This window comes from Euprymna scolopes, chromosome 45 (assembly GCF_053919585.1).
Source record: "Euprymna scolopes isolate OS-2025 chromosome 45, ASM5391958v1, whole genome shotgun sequence".
Lineage (NCBI taxonomy): Eukaryota > Metazoa > Mollusca > Cephalopoda > Sepiida > Sepiolidae > Euprymna > Euprymna scolopes.
Genome location: NC_136526.1, coordinates 6,645,194 through 6,666,190, shown reverse-complemented (window position 1 = coordinate 6,666,190; position 20,997 = coordinate 6,645,194). Strand labels below are relative to the sequence as shown.

General features: G+C 34.9%; 3 pseudogenes; all 3 read right to left on the bottom strand.

The window, feature by feature from the left end:
• Positions 1–1,122: 1,122 nt before the first annotated feature.
• Positions 1,123–1,221, bottom strand: LOC145269973 (U2 spliceosomal RNA; annotated as a pseudogene).
• A 534-nt stretch (positions 1,222–1,755) lies between these two features.
• LOC145269972 (U2 spliceosomal RNA) lies at positions 1,756–1,908 on the bottom strand (annotated as a pseudogene).
• A 16,116-nt stretch (positions 1,909–18,024) lies between these two features.
• LOC145269905 (U2 spliceosomal RNA) lies at positions 18,025–18,159 on the bottom strand (annotated as a pseudogene).
• Positions 18,160–20,997: the final 2,838 nt, after the last annotated feature.

Sequence of the window (20,997 nt, the reverse complement as noted above, 5' to 3'; positions counted from 1 at the left end):
TCCCGGGCGATTTCACGGATTTCGATGACAATAAATATATAGGAGTGCAGAAATATTCGTTGATCATTGTTCTATCCCGGGCAATGTTGGGTCTCCCTGCTAGTTATTAGTAAAATTGATAGAACGACGGCATAAAGATGACGTGAAAAAAAATGGATGTGCGAACGAGGACACAAAAATAAAAGAAAGAAAGAAATGATAAAAATAATAATAATAAGAAGAAGACGAGAGAGAGAGAGAGAGAGAGAGAGAGAGGAAGAAGAGAATAGGAGGGGAGAGGACAAATAGAATGATCAGAAGGGGAGGATAATGCTTGGGCTGGACAAAATAATAATAATAATAATAATAATAATAATAATAATAATAATAATAATGATAATAATAATAAACAGAAGCGGGTGGGGTGGAATATGTTAATGTATGCACACAATAAATTCTGAAAAGCAAAAGAAAATATTACATAGGATAAAAAAAGAGATAGAAGAAGATGTCGAACAAACAAGGCCGATAGCCATTAGTTGCGTGCTTTCGTGTAATGAATGAATGTGTGAATGTAGGATTGACATGAAATTCTTAAATTCGAGAAAGCGGTGTCGTGTGTTGGTATGGCTTCATGGTGGCAGTGAGAGACATTTAAGCTCGTGTTGAGATGGCAGGGTTTTGTTAATCTCATGACAGACGAAATGCACAGTAAAAAAAAATAAAAGGCAGACATTGTTTGGAAAGTAACGGTGATGTATTTTATTAAAACAGAAAAAACAAGGCCGATAGCCATTAGTCGCGTTCTCTCGTGTAATGAATGAATGCGTGAATGTAGGATTGACATGAAATTCTTAAAGATAAATTAAAATGACTGAAATTGGGCTGAAATGACTTAAATAAATAAAAAGTAAATAACTTAGAATGACTTTAATGAACTAAATGACCTTAAGAATGACTTGAATGCTTAAAAAATAACTGGAATCCTTCAAAAACAACTGAATGATCTGGAGAATGATTTGAATGGCTTTGAGACCGACTGGTTGTAAAGTGGGTGATCATTTTACATTAAATTAATACAGAAAAATTATCTCCCACTTTATATCACAAAAATTATTTGATTTAGGGAATTTGAAACGTTATATTAGTTATGTGGCCAAGGAAAAGTTACAAACATAAGTACAGCATGTATTAAGAACAGATACTACACTTTGATCTTGACCAAAAGGCCAAGAAAAGGGTATTTATTTGCTCCCCCACCGAGCAAATTAGGCACAAGGCCGATTTTTAATGTGAGGAGTGAAGGGGAAATGGGGACCAATTCCCCGGAGAGTAGGGGAGCTGGATAGTGACAATTAGTATGAAGGGTTGCCCCTACATTGACCAAGGTCTTATATGTGGGATTTCTCCCAAATATGGTCTTTGCTTGCAGTATCTGCTGGAACAGATACTACACTTTAATCTTGGCCACAAGGCCAAGAAAAGCTGTATTTATTTGCTCCCCCACGAGCAAATTAGGCACAAGGCCGATTTTTAATGTGAGGAGTGAAGGGGAAATGGGGACCAACTCCCCGGGGAGTAGGGGAGCTGGATAGTGACAATTGGTATGAAGGGTCGCCCCTACATTGACCAAGGTCTTATATGTGGGGTCGCCCCCACATATGGTCTTTGATCGCAGTATCTGTCGGACAGATGGTATTTATTTGCTCCCCCACCAAGCAAATTAGGCACAAGGCCGATTTTTAATGTGAGGAGTGAAGGGAGGGGGAAGGGAAAAAGGGGACCAGCTTCCGAGAGGTGGGAAATGGGAGCTGGTTAAAGGTCAGTCATGTGGGGTTGCCCCCACATCTGGTCTTTGCTAGTCATAGCTTGCAGTATCTGTCGGACAGATACTACACTTTGATCTTGGCCAAAAGGCCAAGAAAAGCTTAAAAAGCTAAGAACAGCATCTATTAACAACAGACCTTTGATTTTAACCAAAAAGCCAAGCACAAAAGTGCTACGAACAGACCGACAAACCGACCGACCGACCGACCGACCGACAGACCGACGGACCGACGGACTGACTTATAGAGTCGCTTGCACGCGTCTAAAAATGACCGAGACAAAAAAGGAAAAGATGATGAATAAGAAAAAGAGGACTAATAGAAACAAAAACAAAAACAAAAAATAAAAACTAGCGAGACCTGTGGAAATTCCACAGGGGGACTCATTCATATGTAATATATTGATGTTAGCGTTCTGTCGATATCCAGCATAAATTGAGACGATCTGACATTACTGTAGCTCTTTTGTTAAAACTGCAAAAGTATTTATCTAAGCTAGCAGTGACGCCCGGTGTAACCAGGTCGTAAAATACGCTTAAATATGATATTTTAATTATTTCAAATTTCGTATATATTATTATAGAGTTAATGTTCTATTGTAGCCAGGTCGTAAAATACGCTAAAGTATGATATTTTAATTCATGCAGATTTTATATATGTATTATCATAGAGTTAATGTTCTTTGATTTTTATATATTATAAAGTTGCGATTTCAAAAATAAAAAATATATCTATATGATTTGGGTGCATCAGTTCGAATGGAAACACAAATCCCAAACTTATATATATATATATATATATATATATATATATATATATATATATATATATATATATATATATGATTGTTGAGCTGGATTAAATCCGACGATATGAAATAAAATGGAGGTGGAAGGACCTGGATACTCAACGTTTCGCCCGATCTATGCGGGCTTCTTCAATGACCATCCCTCTTGAAGAAGCCCGCATAGATCGGGCGAAACGTTGAGTATCTAGGTCCTTCCACCTCCATTTTATTTCATATATATATATATATATATATATATGTATATATTTATATATGTATATATATATGCATATATATAGGTATATATATATGTATATATATGTATATATCATCATCGGCGGTCACTCGTGTCCGAGTAAGACTGTCCTCCGTTGTGGCTTCTGTGGGTCCTCAGGTGAGCATAGAGCCCAATCCTAGACCCAATTTGTCTTGTGCAGTTTGGGCAGATAAAGGTAGTGGTGGTGGGGTGGGGTTGGGTGTGTCTGGTTGATAATCTGTCCTTTCTGTGCTTGCGTTTATCCTCAGCAGCTTGATTTAGGTCACTACTATAAAGCGCAGCACCTTCGTGGACAGCGCTCCTCCATGCCAACCTGCTCCCATGTCTCAAGGTCCATGTGAAACCGCTTTCGATTTGCTTTGATGTTGTCCTTATACCTCATCTTTTGACCACCCTGGGCACGCTTTCCCTCAACAAGCTGAGAGTAGAAAATCTGTTTTGGGAGGCGGAGATCCGGCATTCGGACAACATGACCAGTCCATCTGAGCTGACGTTGAGCAACAGTAGCGGTGATAGTGGGAATGTCAGCCTCACTCAGGACGCTGGTGTTGGTGCGTCGGTCCTTCCAACTAATTCTGAGGATTTTTCGGAGGCATCTTTGGTGGTACGTCTCTGTGTATAGATACTCCCTCATGCATTTGTCTATTAAAATGGTCCTGTGGCGATGAAAGTCATTTTTGGGCTCATGGACTTTTAAGTGTCTGAGGGAGTGGCATTCGTCTGACAAGACGTTGCAATCATCATATATGTATATATAGATTTATATATATGTATATATATGTGCATATATGTATGTATATATATGTATATTTATATGTATATATATGCATATATGTATATATATGTATATATATATGTTTATGTATATATATATATATATACACTTGTGCCCGATATTATTCATACCCCTCGGATCTTTGAGATTTCTATAAGAATATTGCTCAAACCAGAAGGTAGACAATATTAAAGGGATTTCAAACAATAAATCAAGCATAAGCATTTAATTTAAACTCAACAAATAAATAAATTATGCAAGTTTGAAACATTATACAAAGAAAAACAATAATGGCACTAGTTCAAAATTATTCATACCTCTCTTACTAATAGTCAATAGCATGCCCTTTATTCTTAATAACTGCCTGTAACCGTTTGGGATATTTATCAACAAGGTTTTTACAAGCATCAACACTGATTTTTGACCATTCTTCAATGCAGTAGTTCTCCAAATCCCTCAAATTTCTAGGTTTCTGCTTTTTAACCTCAGTTTTCAATATGTGCCAGAGGTTTTCGATAGGGTTCAGGTCGGGACTCTGGCTAGGCCATTTCAAAACATTAATTTGATTATCCTCAAACCATTTCTTGACTATTTTGGCAGTATGTTCTGGATCATTATCCTGTTGAAGGACCCAGTTTGGTCCTAAATGGAGCTTCTCCGCATCCTGTCTAATGTTTTTCTGGAGTATCTCCAAATATTGCTCCTTCTTCATGGTTCCATCTATCTTGACCAAACTACCTGGACCACTAGCCGAAAAGGAGCCCCAAAACATTAGGCTACCACCACCATGTTTCACCGTGGGTATGGTGTTCTTTGGGTTGTAAGCTTCTCCTTTCTTCCTTCAAACGTAAGAAGCATCCATATGGCCAAACAATTCAATTTTTGTTTCGTCAGTCCACAAAATACTTGAGAAAACGGACTCTGGAGAATTCACATGGGTCCTAGCAAACTTTAGACGTGCTGCAAGGTGTTTTCCGGTGTGCAATGGAGTCCTTCTTGGTCTTCTTCCTTTCAGACCATTTTCATGCAGAGTCCTTTGCAATGTTTGCCTTGATATTTTTATGCCAGAAGACTCCAGATTTTCTAAAATGTCCTTATTAGTGGTGGTTGGATTTGCATTAACACTTCTTACAATATTCCTGGTGGCTCTAGCAGACAGTTTCCTTTTCCTTCCTCTACCAATCAAGTTGTTGTTGTGTGGTGGCTCTGGAATTTTTTGATGATGCTCTGTACTGTTGCTGTAGGGACCTCAAATTTCTTGGAAATTGACTTGTAACCTAAACCATCCTTATGTGAATTCACAATTTTAGTCCTAAGATCATTACTAAGCTCTTTTTTCTTCCCCATTCTAATAATTTTTATTCTTTTATTGGTTTTCAGTTGATATCATTTTAATTTCTGAAAAATGAAAAAAACAAAATGAAATTAATCAAAGGTTGTATAAAAGCATTCAAAATAAGAATCAAACAGAAAACAAACAGTCAGAAACTCGATTAATACTGAAAAAATAAGGGGGTATGATTATTTTTGAACATTGCAGATTTTATAAATAGCTGTATATTTCTTTTATTACAAATATCCCGAGATTTTAAAATGACGAAAATGATCAGAAGAGGTTTATTAAGAATATGTATCAATATGGACGTAAACAATAAATTCTTACAAAAGTTACACCTAATAAACTCAATTTTCAAGGGGGGTATGAATAATATCGGGCACAAGTGTATATATATATATATATATATATATATATATATATATATATATATATATATATGTATATAACCTTAGTTCCTTTAGCTATAATCGAAACCGAAACAAAAACTTATGAAGAACTCTAGATAATATTATTTATATAAAAAATAGATTACTAAGGTACCATCAACTAAAATCGAAACCGAAACCAAGACTTCTGGAGAAGGACGAACAGAAGAATGAAAAAAAAAGTAAGTGTAAGGGGAACAAAGAAAGAAATTCTGAAAAAAAAAATAGGATTAAAAAAAGACATAGAAAAAGAAAACTACAGAGATAAAAAAGATGATGAAGAAGAGGAGGAATAACACGAAAAAGATGACAAAGAAAAAAGCAATATTAGAAAAAGAAGAGGAAGAAAAATAAAAGAAAGAAGATGAACATGGAGAAGAAGAAAGAGGAGATGAATAAGAAGAGAGAGAGAGAGAGAGAGAGAGAGAGAGAGAAAGAGAGAAGACGACGAAGAAGAAGACGAAGAAAAATATGCAGAAAACATAGAAACAGACGGAGAAGAAGAAGAAGAAGAAGAGGACGAAAGAAAATGATAGAAAATGGAAGAAGAGCGATTATTATTATTATTATTATTATTATTATTATTATTATTATTATTATTTTTATTAATATTATTATTAATATTATCGCTGGATCAATTATTATGATTAGAAAATAAACAATTAAATTGGGAAAAAACTGATTTATATATAATATAATAATATCGTAATGTGAAAATAGAAAATAGATGTAAAAATTATTTTTGGTTTGCATAAACAAATAACTAGATTGAGGTTACATCAGCTGTTGGTCTGAGACACGTAAGGAGATGTAGATTTGTGGATATTCTGGTCAGTCGTTAGCTGGACATCAGAGAGAACGGACGACTCAAAAGTGGGAGTTGGTCTCTCCATGACGCAGGGAACGGCGTCATCTCAGGCAGCCAAGATGTAACGACGTTGAAATCTTTAAGGTGACAACCGAAATCATGAAAATAAGTGTTCGTATATAATTCAGGAATATAATCATGTGCTATTTACAGCTGTTAAAAAGAACTGTTTGTCTACAACTGTTTCGATACGTCCACGTCAATCGTTTCCTGTTAGAACTATTGCATAAATATTAAAATATACACACTAGACGATCAACTAAACGATACAACGTATATATATACACGCATTTACACGTGCATGAATATACAGATAAAATATAAACCCCACTATTCTACATGTACGTAGTTATGGAACATATTCATATACAATATAACACACAATGTACCTATTTACTATGCCTCCCCACGGGACAGAGTTAGACACCAGGGTCGTTTTTTAACGTGGAGAAAAGGTACAAAAATAAAAATTGTCTCAGTCGTGAAGGATTTCTCCTTCACCGAAAGAGAACAAGAAATAGAAGTGCAGCATCTGAAGAACAGATGGTATTTATTTGCTCCCCCACCGAGCAAATTAGGCAAGAGGCCGATTTTTAAAGTGAGGAGTGAAGGGGAAATGGGGACCAACTCCCCGGGGAGTAGGGGAGCTGGATAGTGACAATTGGTATGAAGGGTTGCCCCTACATTGAACAAGGTCTTATATGTGGAGTTGCCCCCACATATGGTCTTTACTTGCAGTATCTGTCGGAACTTTGATCTTGACCAAAAGGGCAAGAACAATGTTTTAGGTTAACACACAATGTAACACACTGTAATCTACATTACACTGTAGAGAACTTACTGTTGACTTTATAAAATTGAATTACAGTTTAAAATGCAAAAGTCAAGTAATATGTTTCAACTGTGTTCTAAACAGAAACAATCATTTCGAATGCGTCACTGTCATATCAAAGAATCTACTGTTGATTTTATACGCCAGATACTTCTGCTTGTGCGGTGAAAAAATTTCTTAAATGCCTTTGTGATGTCAGGCTGTATAAGGGTGTTAACTGTTCCTTCTTTCATCGGATTATTTCGTTTATCGATTTTCAGTATTTATCGAAAGCATTCCAATATAAAACTTATCAAAGATCACCCTCAGACACATAAAATCGTCAATCGTTTCCTGTTAGAGCTGTTGTATAAATGTTAAAATAAAATAAATGTTCATGTATTTCCAGGTATGTGTTGTGTTATTTACACCTGTTAAAAGAACTGTTTGTCTACTATAGTTTCGATACGTCCACGTCAATCGTTTCCTGTTAGACCTGTTGCATAAATGTTAAAATATACACACTAGACAATCAACTAAATGATACGACGTATATACATACACGCATTTACACATACACGAATATACAGGTAAAATATAAACCCAACTATTCAATGTGTACGTCGTTATAGAACATATACATATACATATACATATACACACACACAATGTAATAAAATCGATGGAACGACGCCATAAATATGGCGAAAAAAAACATTTTTGGTGCGTAGCGACATGAAGAAATTGATGTCTGCGACCGGGAGATTCTTTAGAGCGAGTGAACCTATTTACAATGCCTCCCCACGTGACAGAGTTAGACACCAGGGTCGTTTTTTAACGTGGGGAAAAGGTACAAAAATAAAAATTGTCTCAGTCGTGAAGGATTTCTCCTCCACCGAAAGAGAACAAGAAATAGAAGTGCAGCATTTGAAGAACAGATACTACACTTTCATCTTGGCCAAAAGGCCGAATTGTAAAGACACACAAAAAAAAAAGATTGAAAGGATAGAAAGAAAGAAAGAACAAGTTTTCTTCTTTCTTTCTTTCTTTCTTTCTTTCTATCCTTTTAATTTTTAAATTTTATATAGAAGCAGAAGAAAAAAGAACAACAAGAAAAAGATGTAACTAATTGATTTCTATATAATTTTGTTTGTCTATACTTGGCGATAACTCTTGGGTGTGCTCCAGGGGCTCTTTTAGGGCTAATAAAATCACTCCATTTTTGGGACTATTTTAGCATATTTGTCCAAAATTTTCTGCGTATGTCTATTTAGCAGTTTTGCATGGTGCTGAACTCAAATTTAAATACGTTAAGGCCGTGTGGACTTTTTGGGCTAAATAGGGGGGATTGGACTTAGTAATTTTTCTTTTTGCATGGTGCAGAGCTCAAATTTACATATGTTAACGCCTAAAACTGCACCGTTTGTTCATTTTCACTAGGATTTGTCGTCCCCTGTGAATTTTTAGGGCTAAATGGTCGGGAGGGGCAAATGTTGAATTTGGTCATTTTTTTATGCCTCGTTCACTGTGCATTCACGGGGGACCATGCATGCTTCACTTGTTTTTCTTCTTCTTCTTCTTCTTCTTCTTCTTCTTCTTCTTCTTCTTCTTCTTCTTCTTATTATTATTATTATTATTATAATCAGTCCTCTTTTTCTTTTTCATTATCTTTTTCTTTTTTGTCTTCTTCTTCGACGTCTTTAGGGGTATTTGTCTACCGAACTCTAGAATCTGCATGGAATTTCCACCGGAACTCTTTATTTAACTCACGGGAGTAGCATGCTCTCGTTTCATCAGCCATGACGGGATAGAATTTTTTTTTTTTTTTTTTACATGGAGGTCACCACTTATCAAGGCCCGGAAGTCACTCGGGGATAAGGGTTATTGCGTTTACAGTAATCAATGGGATAGTATCGTAGTACTCGTTAGCATTGGAGATTTGATAAAGTGTCTTACTTAAGGGGGTGGTTTATCAGGAATTTGTTTATGTTGGATTTGAAGACATCCAAGTCGTAGTCAGGTGGGAAACAGGCAAACGGAAGAGAGTTCCACAGTCGTGCACTTATAAGAAAGAAGCTTTGCTCATGGAATCTACGCTTTTATTTAGGCACAGATAAAGAGTGGGGAAAATTAACGACAGTGGCCTCAGCTAGTTTATCGTGAAAGATTGGCAAGGGTGAACCAGAGATTATAGCTCAGACGAGCACTTGCCACGGAAATAACGATAAAACAAAGACTGGCTCGCAACGTCTCTTCTGTGGAAGAGAGGTTGCAGGGAAGCGAAAAAGGCATCCCTCACTAAGCCACGAAGTCTATTTTGTACTCTGTCAAGGCAGGGTAGGCTGTTTTTAGCAGCTCCTGCCCAGATGTAGCAGCAGGACTCCATCTTTGGGCTTTTACAGAGATAGAGAATTGCATCAGTAGTGAGATATCTTCTGGAGCGGTAGAAGGATTCCACCATCTTGGCAACATACTTGATGTACGTGTTCCATTTCAGTCAGGAGTAAAGGTCAAACCCAGAAGCTTGTCAAAATATGGAGCCCCCCAAAACGAGAACCATCCATTTCAATTGATGCCAGATGGGGATCAGAGCGTTGATGATGTAAAGATAGGAGCTTGGTTTTAGATGCATTAAAAGTAACCAGCCACCTCTTCTCCCATTGTACCACGCGCTCAAGATCAGAGGAAAGAAAATCAGAGAGAACTTTGTCATTTGTCATTTACGGCGTTTGATGTGTTGCCATAGATCCTAAATAATTCGCAGTTATATTTTTCGGATTTTATAAGGATTGAACTTCAACATTCAGAAGAACGTCACTTTTTACACATGAAATTTTCCAAGTACTTTAACCACTGTGCCACGTGTATTTAATTTGTTTTTTCTCTTTAATATTAACTAGCTGACCCTGTGGAAATCTCACAGCGAACTCTTTCATATATAACATATTGATGTTGGCATTCTCTCGTTGTTCAGTCGTAAAACACGCTTAAATATGATATTTTAATTTATGCAGATTTCGTATATATTTTTATAGAGTCAATTTTCTATCGATTCTTAGATGTTATTAAGTTTTGATTTCAATATCTGTATATATATATATATATATATATATATATATATATATATATATATATATATATATATATATATATATATACGACTTAGGTGCATCAGCTTGAATCGAAACCGAAACAAAAAATTATGAAGAATATATATATATATATATATATATATATATATATATATATATATATATATATATATATATAGTCTTATTTGTAGTTGGCCCTGTTGGTGGGGCATTAGAATACGCCGACTGCCCCCCTGCAGAGGGTAAAAGTCCCTCAATGGGGGTCCTGGATATCACCTTAAACTATATCCAGTGGTGAGGCCCCAGCTTGTGGGCTTTGGGGAGTGTGGAGCTCCCAGGTCCACTCTGACCCGGAGTGGTAGTACCTGTTAGGGTCCCAACTATGGGTTAAATAGAAACCGACGTGAAAACAACAAATATATTCTATTAAAAAATTTTTTCTTCAAAATGTTTGGATTCGGCATTAAATAACCCGAAAAGGGTTGATATGCCGTAAAACAAAAACGACCAACCAACCTTATTTGTAGCATTCCGAATTATACTGGGTTTATATAATTTAGTAATCGTTCACATACCAATAAATTTTAAGCCAAAAAGAGATGACTTAAACTATAAGCTACAAAATTATCATATTTCATAATTGAGCGTTCATATATTGTTTTAACAAAATCAAGACATCAAGAAATAGATTGATGGCAACAAATATTGTATTTCATCGTTAGTTAAAATTGTTTCAGTATATTAATTTATGTGATTAAACAAAGTAGTTATATATATATATATATATATATATATATATATATATACACACACACACAGACACACATATATATATATATATATATATATATATATATATATGTGTGTCTGTGTGTGTGTGCGCATGTGTGTATATATATATATATATTTTTAAAGGAGAAGTGGGGCATTTTTTTTAAACCTTATAAAAAAAGATCGACTATAATGTAAAAAGAAACAGGATCGACTAAAAGTAAGAAAAATAAATTGAAAAAGAAAGAAGATCGACTTTTCTTTCTCTTCCTCCCCCTTTTAGTCGATTTCTTTCTTTTTCAATTTATTTTTCTTACTTTTAGTCGATCCTGTTTCTTTTTACATTATAGTCGATCTTTTTTTATAAGGTTTAAAAAAAAATGCCCCACTTCGCTTTTAAACTATTACAATTCTGTTGTACTTCGAATTTAATATATATATATATATATATATATATATATATATATATATATATATATATATAGTCTTATTTGTAGTATTCCGAATTTTACTGGGTTTATATAATTCAGTAATCGTTCATATACCAATAAATTTTAAGCCAAAAAGACATGACTAAAACTGTAAGCTACAAAATTATCATATTTCATAATTGAGCATTCATATATTGTTTTAACAAAAACCAAGACATCAAAGAAATAATTGATAGCAACAAAAAGTGTATTTCATTGTTAGTTACAATTGTTTCAAGACTATTCGGACAAATTCAATCATTATGTCGTTTGAAAATTTTCACAAGGACAGCCTTTCTTCAGACTTATTGAATAAAAAACACTTTAACAAGAAAACAAGCGAAAGTATTTTACCTATATCTCATCCTTGCAAAGTATTTTTTAAAAGATTTATATATTTTCTTCCTTTGATAATTGTAATGCTGGGTATGAGGCAGCTAAACTAGCTGCCAACATTCCCCTGCCTTTTATTGAAACTAACCGAGAGCCCTTTTTAGTATCCTCGTTGTTCCCTTAAGTGCAATTGTCTGAATCACCTTTGCACTTGGTTCATAAGGAATATTAGTTAGGTAGGACTTTAGGTTCTTCTTTATAAGCCCTGTGACATCTATAATAACTGGTATGATCGATATCTCTCTAAGATTCCAGTTTTTTTTTCATATCATACATGAGACCTTGATATTTGGTCTGTTTCTCCCTTTCAGCTCTGTTCAGACCTCCATCATTAGGGACACTCACTTCAACCAAGGTTGCCACTCTTTCTGATTAAAAAAAAGTATTCCTTTGTAGCTTGTAATGCTGGGTATGGGACAGCCAAACAAGCTGCCAACATTGCCCTGCTTTTTATTGAAACCAACCGAGAGCTCTTTTTAGTATCCTCGTTGTTCCCTTAAGTGCAATTGTCTGAATCACCATTGCACTTGGTTCATAAGGAATATTAGTTAGGTAGGACTTTAGGTTCTTCTTTATAAGCCCTGTGACATCTATAATAACTGGTATGATCGATATCTCTCTAAGATTCCATTTTTTTTTCATATCATACATGAGACCTTGATATTTGGTCTGTTTCTCCCTTTCAGCTCTGTTCAGACCTCCATCATTAGGGACACTCACTTCAACCAAGGTTGCCACTCTTTCTGATTAAAAAAAAGTATTCCTTTGTAGCTTGTAATGCTGGGTATGGGACAGCCAAACAAGCTGCCAACATTGCCCTGCTTTTTATTGAAACCAACCGAGAGCTCTTTTTAGTATCCTCGTTGTTCCCTTAAGTGCAATTGTCTGAATCACCTTTGCACTTGGTTCATAAGGAATATTAGTTAGGTAGGACTTTAGGTTCTTCTTTATAAGCCCTGTGACATCTATAATAACTGGTATGATCGATATCTCTCTAAGATTCCAGTTTTTTTTCATATCATACATGAGACCTTGATATTTGGTCTGTTTCTCCCTTTCAGCTCTGTTCAGACCTCCATCATTAGGGACACTCACTTCAACCAAGGTTGCCACTCTTTCTGATTAAAAAAAAAGTATTCCTTTGTAGCTTGTAATGCTGGGTATGGGACAGCCAAACAAGCTGCCAACATTGCCCTGCTTTTTATTGAAACCAACCGAGAGCTCTTTTTAGTATCCTCGCTGTCCCCTTAAGTGCAATTGTCTGGTTCTCTTTTGCATTAGGGATACTTACTTCAACCAATGTTGCAACTCTGTGATTTGTTCCATATAACTATGTCATGTTTGACAGCAGCATGTTCAAGGCAGAATGCTGTAGGGATTACATGGTCATACTGTATGGTATATAAGTCATTTCCAACTGTTCTTTCATATTGATCTTCCCAGTAGTAAAATAATTGGTGCCTTTTCATTAATTCAATGGAGATAACTCTATTTTACTAATAGATTAATTCAATTGATATCTCCTTAAGATGCGTTCGTATGTGCGCGTTGTTGATCTCTGCTAATCATTTGTGGAATGAGATTAAATATGTAGTTCATGGATCGTAGAGTTTGTTTGTTCATGATTTTGAAATGTTTGACTTACCTCGATAAGGCTGGATAATACGCAAAAGTTCATCTTATTACAAAATCGGTTTGGGTGTGTAAAACCATATGTGAAACACGTGGCGCACGTCGGCACCTTAACGTGTCTTAGCTTAGCGGGGGGGAATAGGGAAGAGAGAGAGAGAGAAAGAGAGAGAGAGAGAGAGAGAGAGAGAGAGAGAGAGAGAGAGAGAATAGGAAAAGAGGAAGTTAGTGTCGACACCCATATGCCAGAGGCGACGTCTAAACGGCGATAATTGCCTATTCTTTCCCTTTTACACTCTGTATCAGTTTTGCTCATTATCTTTGCTTTTTAGTGAAACTGGTTCCCCAAGACCTAATTCTTTTAATAATTTTTCTGAACAAAAACAATAAATAAATAAATAAAACAAAAACAATAAATAAATAAAACAAAAACAATAAATAAATAAATAAATAAATAAATAAAACAAAAACACCCACACGATTTTCATACATTTCTTTTTTAATTCCTGGATATTTTTACGTTTTCCATAAAAGCTCCGAGGACCGGATTAAAAACTTTGGTGGACCGGATCTGGCCTGCAAGTCGTAGTTCGGAAACCACTGTTCAAAGTAATTATTGAAAAAAAAAATAGAAGAATTATCCGTTCAGTTTTTGTTTTATTTATTCATAAGTTTTATTTTTATACCAGAAAAGAGGAGGAGCCATTTCATTTGTATCGACACAAAGAAGTTATTGAACACATCAGTACATTCGCGCGTTTCTGATTTCAAACAAAAATAATAACATTAAAACAAAATGGCGGATGACTGATTTCTTTGTTCTGCTGATAGGCGGCCATCTTCCTTTATTATCTGGACAGAACTCATCGCTCTCATCAAACAAAAAAATCTGTCCGCTGAATACCAAAGAAACGTATCAATTCATTCAATTTCTTTAACCATTGACCCTCTACCACCAGCCATTTTGGTTCCGGAATTTAGGCACCGATTGAAAACAAAACCAATTTGGAAAACAAACAGCTGGTATTTAGTTCCTTCCTCACCGCGAGAACTGTGACACCAAGGTTGGAAAGTGTGATTAAAAAGTTAGTGCTCCAGAAGAGAAAGAGAAGCCCTTTGACCTTAAAAAAGATGCTTGTGCAGCTCCGTTGGCATTCCCCAGCAGAAGTGTCTCAAAAGAGTAGCAATAAACTAAACCTTCTCAAAGAGAGAAGATAAAGCCTGGGAGGGTGGACCTTCTAGAACTGTATAGAACCAGCATAAAACCGCATTCAACAGAGAACAGTTCATTACAGGAATAATATATATATATATATATATATATATATATATATTAGTTATTGGAATTCTTTGAGATAAGTAATTTGTATATTTATTTATTTATTTATTTATTTGCGGACTGTTATCCTCATCTTCATTATTGTTTCACGACGTTTCGGCCAACTAGGATAGGAATGTTAAATTTCTTAACTGTATCTTCAGCAATTACTGCCTTTCATAGTTGTTGTCTCATCACGTTTTGGCCAACTAATCCTCTGGTCTGCTTTGATCGCCCTTCGGGGCCCATGGCACAGTGGATAGAGATGTTGAATCGCTACGGTTCCATGTGAATATTGTCTGAAGATAGCGGTTTCAATCCTACACAAAGCCGACCAGAAGATTAGTTGGCCCAAAATGGAAGGCGTGGATTGCCATAATATGTTAGCATCTTTACTGTGTGGCATCCGTCAGTCGAAACTACTATGGATCAGCGCCGTATTAAGATGCTGCCTGTATGCATCCTTTTGTGTGACTGTAGAGACCAATTCTTGATTTGCATAGTCTGCCACAGCCTTGACATACGAAGGTTGTTATGCAATTTGCCGCTTCGTCCGGCTGTTCCGCCTGTACACTCGCTCTTCTCCTAGCTCTCTTTGCAGCATTTTCAACATGGAGGGTTCTCTCGCTGATGATAATCCCCTGGCGTATCATTTTCTTCCAGGCAGTTCTGTCAGCTGCAGAGGCTTCCCATGTATTCCTGTCCACCGAGAGAGCCTTCATGTCACGCTTGCAGACATCCCTGTAGCGAAGATGGTGTCGCCCCCTCTTTCTTGAGCCTGAGGCAAGCTCGCCATAGAGAATGCATGAGCTCGTCTAGCATCTTTACTAATATATAAATATCAGTTTGTGTGTGAGTTCTTTCCTCATGTTAGGGCTGTCTCCTTTTCATGTAAGTATAAAAAGAGAATTAGTCAAATGAAAATGATATCAGATAAAACGAGAATCGAACCCTGTAGATAAGTTTAAAAAAACAATAGATTTTAAATGGAATGTCCAGTTAAATTGTTAATTCTTTTAAAACATTTTATAAATAAACTTTTGCTGGAAAATCTATTCACATTCTTAGAAAGAATGCATAATAAAAAATATCGGTTAGAGAATTAACAAATAGAATGGGGAATTTCCTGATCGTCAGAAATGATTTCAAAACGTTGAAACACGTGAGTTATGGTCACGTTTCCCAGACATACGTGTGACGTCATGGCAGAAATAATTTCTCAATATAGGAAAGGGTTCGAAGAGTTAAGAAGGAGAATCAGATTCAGATCAGAGAATCAGAGAAGCAGAGAGGATCAGACCGATTCTCAGGAAGCGGGAGGCTTAGAAGGAACGATGTAACGACTTTGAATTCCTGAAGTACAGAATCATTTCCGACCGGTCGAAGAATAAACTATCATCATGTTTTTTTTTTATAAATGCCGTCTTTCTGTGTTCATCATTCCATATATACATGTGTGTGTGTGTGTATATACTCATCAAAGTACATGTCTTGTGAATATCAACTCCCTCCGTATAAATGTCTTCAACATGTACATACTGTCACTCTATCTCCTCTCTAAATGAACATTTAAAATATGTATGTTGTCAACTACAAGGAACATTTAATAATATATGTATAAGCCGTCACGTTAATAATATGTACCCCCTCAAAACATATAACATAACAATATGACGGACTCAATTTTTTATTACCATATTATCAGTGTAGAAATATATATTCTTATAATATATACCAATCCTCATTTAAGAAGACCCCCCCTTCAGCGTATATATATATATATATATATATATATATATATTTCTGTAGAAATATATATTCTTATAATATATACCAATCCTCATTTAAGAAGATCCCCCCTTCAGCGTACCCCTCTTCAGCGTATATATATATATATATATATATATATATATATATATATATATATATATATATATATATATATATATATATATATATATATATATATATATATATATATATATATATATATATATATATATACCCCTCTTCAGCGTATATATATATATATATATATATATATATATATTTACGACCGGTCGAAGAATAAAGTATCATCATGTTTTTTTATAACTGCCGTCTTTCTGTGTTCATCATTACAAGTAGAAAGGTAATGTGTTTATATTATATATAAATGTCTTCAACGTGTACCTACTGTCACTCTATCTCCTCTCTAAATGAACATTTAAAATATGGGTGTTGTCAACTACAAGGAACATTTAATAATATATGTATAAGCCGTCACCTAAATAATATGTACCCCCTCAAAACATATAGCATAACAATATGACGGACACAATTTTTTGTTCTTAGAGTCTTTTGTACAGAAATTCTTCCGATAATTATCGAAAATCGAAAAAAATCCGTTCTTAGAAATAGTCTTTTTTCTCTTATTGAAAAAAAAAAAAATTAGAGGGGAATATTTTACATTACACCGTCCGCCTATAAGAGAAGAAAGATTATGTTTAAGATCGTCAAGCGTAAATATCAGCTGACGTGATATTGTGAACAAACACAGACGGAATTTTATGAACGACATTATCATTATTATTTAAAAACACCTTTTTGTGAATTATTCTATCGGGAAAATTATTCCTCGTAATATATAATAAGCAATAGAGGATTGATTCTATAATAATACATAAGCAACATGCATAAATTAAAATATCATGTTTAAGCGTATTGTATTATCAGGCAAAACTGAGCAGCCGGCTAGTTATCTATATAAATAAAATAGTATATATCTGTGCCCGTGTGTAAATATTTAACCGATAAACTTTTAAACTACTGGTCACATAACACTGAAAATAACAAGAAATAGTAATCATACACTAAGGATGGTTTATAACGAGTAAAATCTTTGTTTGGATGGATGAATAATGCATACAAAAAAATTAGGGCAAGTTGAAATGCAAACGGTTCGTTTTACCTTGCCAACATATTTCTATTACTTTTGTGCATGCGCAACGACATTCATGGCTAAAAGTGGTTTACTTGTACCTATTTACAATGCCTCCCGTATCTGTTCTTCAGATGCGGCACTTCCATTTCTCGTTCTCTTTCAGTGGAGGAGAAATCCTTCACGACTGAGACAATTTTTATTTTTGTATCTTTTCTTCACGTTTAAAAAAAAAAACGACCCTGGTGTCTAATTCTGTCCCGTGGGGAGGCATTTACCTATTTACAATGCCTCCCCACGGGACAGAATTAGACACCAGGGTCGTTTTTTTTTTTAACGCGGAGAAAAGGTACAAAAAATTAAAATTGTCTCAGTCGTGAAGGATTTCTCCTCCACTGAAAGAGAACGAGAAAATGGACGTGGCGCACCCGAAGAACAGATACTACACTTTGATCTTGGCCAAAAGGCAAAGAAGTAATCGTAAATCATTTATTTGAAATCTAGCTGATAGTACCCAAGAAATTTTTTTTTTTAAACTTGGGAAATCAGTACTATATATCTATATATATATATATATATCTATATATATATCTATGTATGTGTGTATGTGTGTGTATGAAAATGTATAAAAATGAATACGAAATTTATTTATTCGTTTTCTATTGGTTGCGTGCAGAAATACAAAATATTATTATAAAAAATTATATTATTTTACAAGAAATATATTTATATAAATACCCGTTCACATATACCTTTCACGATAAAACTAAAACCCAGGATTAGATAGAATCGAGCAATGGCATCGACAACGGACAACGCCAGACCCAAAGTGAGTTTCGATGTACGGCATCTCATCAGTGACGTGCTCCGACATAGGCGCGAACCAAGGTCGTCGCACGCATGAAGTGTACAATACTGACGACCTAACCATATGGGCCACGGCGCAATCTATTGGCTACGCCTCGATTTTTTAATTCTTATGTTTTTATCCATTTCTACATTCTACGATGTGACAAGCAATGAGATGCAGTACATCGAAACCCACTTTCGGTCTGGCGTTGTCCGTTGTCGATGCATTGGCTGGATTCTATCTAATTCTGGGTTCTAGCTTTATCGTGAAAGGTGTATGTGAACGGGTATTTATATATATATATCGATAATCTCCTCTTCATGTCTAATATATATATATATATATATATATATATATATATATATATATATATATATATAGTGTGTATATATATATAGTGTGTATATATATATATATATATATATATATATATATATATATATATATATTATTTATATATATGTATATATACAGGGTGAACCCCCCCTCCAAAAACAAAAAACAAAAGCTAAATGGAGACCATCTAGAACATATGCTGTAGAATGGAAAAAAAAAAGGCCAAAGGCCCTAGTGTCTTGATGGGAGGTTTTGAATTTAATAAACTAGTTATGACCAAAGTTTAATTTCATTCGTAAAAAACATGAAGAAACGGGGACTAATTCGAGTTGGGGCCCGTTTTTTTGGAGTCACCCTGTGTGTGTGTGTGTGTGTGTGTGTGTATGTATATCTATAGTGTGTATGTATATAGTGTGTATATATATTATATATATAGTGTATATATATAATGTGCATATATTATTTATATATGTATGTATATATATTGCGATACAATTACCGATTACTATTCCGATTCTTTAAAAATCTCTACAATCTTAATCAGCGTAGTGAAAGTGACACACACACACACACACACACACACACACACACACACACACACACACACACACACACACACACACACACATATATATATATATATCTATAAAAGTGAAAGTGTGTGTGTGTTTGTCAGTGTGTGTACATTTCCATACGCAATAACTCTGTCAATTTTAAGTCTACAGACTCGAAATTTGATATACAGGTTACTGAGATTTTCAAAAATCGATGTGATCGGTTTTTGGCCATAAATTTGGCGATTAAAGGTCACAGTTCAACGATTTGACCTTTGAGAACTCTACCAAACTCCTCCGACAATTTTGGGTCTAAACACGTGAAATTTTAGATACAGATTCCTTGGACATGGCTGAATAACTTAATTTGAGCCCAAAAATACATTTTAAGGGGTCATAATAAGGGTCAAAGTTTAAAAAATTGACCGCTTTTTTTTTGCTCAACATACACATCCAAATACCCGGGCAACGCCGGACACCCATGCTAGTATATATACATATATATATATATATATATATATATATATATATATATATAGTGCGTATATATATATATATATATATATATATATATATATATATATTAGCATGGGCGTCTGGCGTTGCCCGGGAGTTTGGATGTGTATGTTAAGCAAAAAAAAAAGTGGTAGTAGGAAGACCGGTTCGAACCCGTACCGCAAAGGAGGAAAAGAACGGGGTAAAACCTAACGTTTATGCTGTTACGACCACCGCCAAACTGGATGCGACATTTTTTAAAATTAAGGCTAGACAATCTAAAGGAGTGAATAACTTTAAAAAATATCGTCGAAAAAAGTGACCCCCCCTGTGAACAGTTCCTAGTTGAAGGGGAAGATATTAATAGTTTTTGCCAATTTTTCGATATTTGTCGTATAAAAGATCGAAGTTTAAAACGATACTGATCTTGGTAAAATCCGTCGCGTCTATTGAAAATTTAATGCAGACATGCAAACAGACATACATACATACATTTATATATTGGTAACTAAACATTTTCGACTAAAACTGATGAAAAGCTTGCCCTATTTCTGAATACCCTTTATGTAACATTTCAAATATTTAGACCAGAAATTGTCTGAGTAATTTGGAAGAGACCGCAGAGGTCAATTTTTTTAAAACTTTGACCTCTATTATGATCCCTTAAAATTTATTGTTTTGCGCTCAAATCAAGTTATTCAGGTAGATCCATGTTCAAGGAACCTATATCTAAAATTTCAAGTGCGTAGACCCAAAATTGTCGGAGGAGTTTGGTAGATTTCTCAAAGGTCAAATCGTTGAACTTTGACACCTTAATCGCCAAATTTATGGCCCAAAACCAATCACATCAATTTTCCCAAATCTCAGTAATCTGTATATCAAATTTCGAGTCTGTAGACTAAAAATTAACAGAGTTATTGCGTACGGAAATGTACACAGACACACAGACACATAGATACACAGATACACAGACACGTTCTTTTACAGTAAAAGTCTGAGGCAGCTACAGACGGCAATAAACAAAAAAAAACAAAAACAAAAACGGTTAGGTAGCTGAAACAATAATGTAACTTAACAGAAAG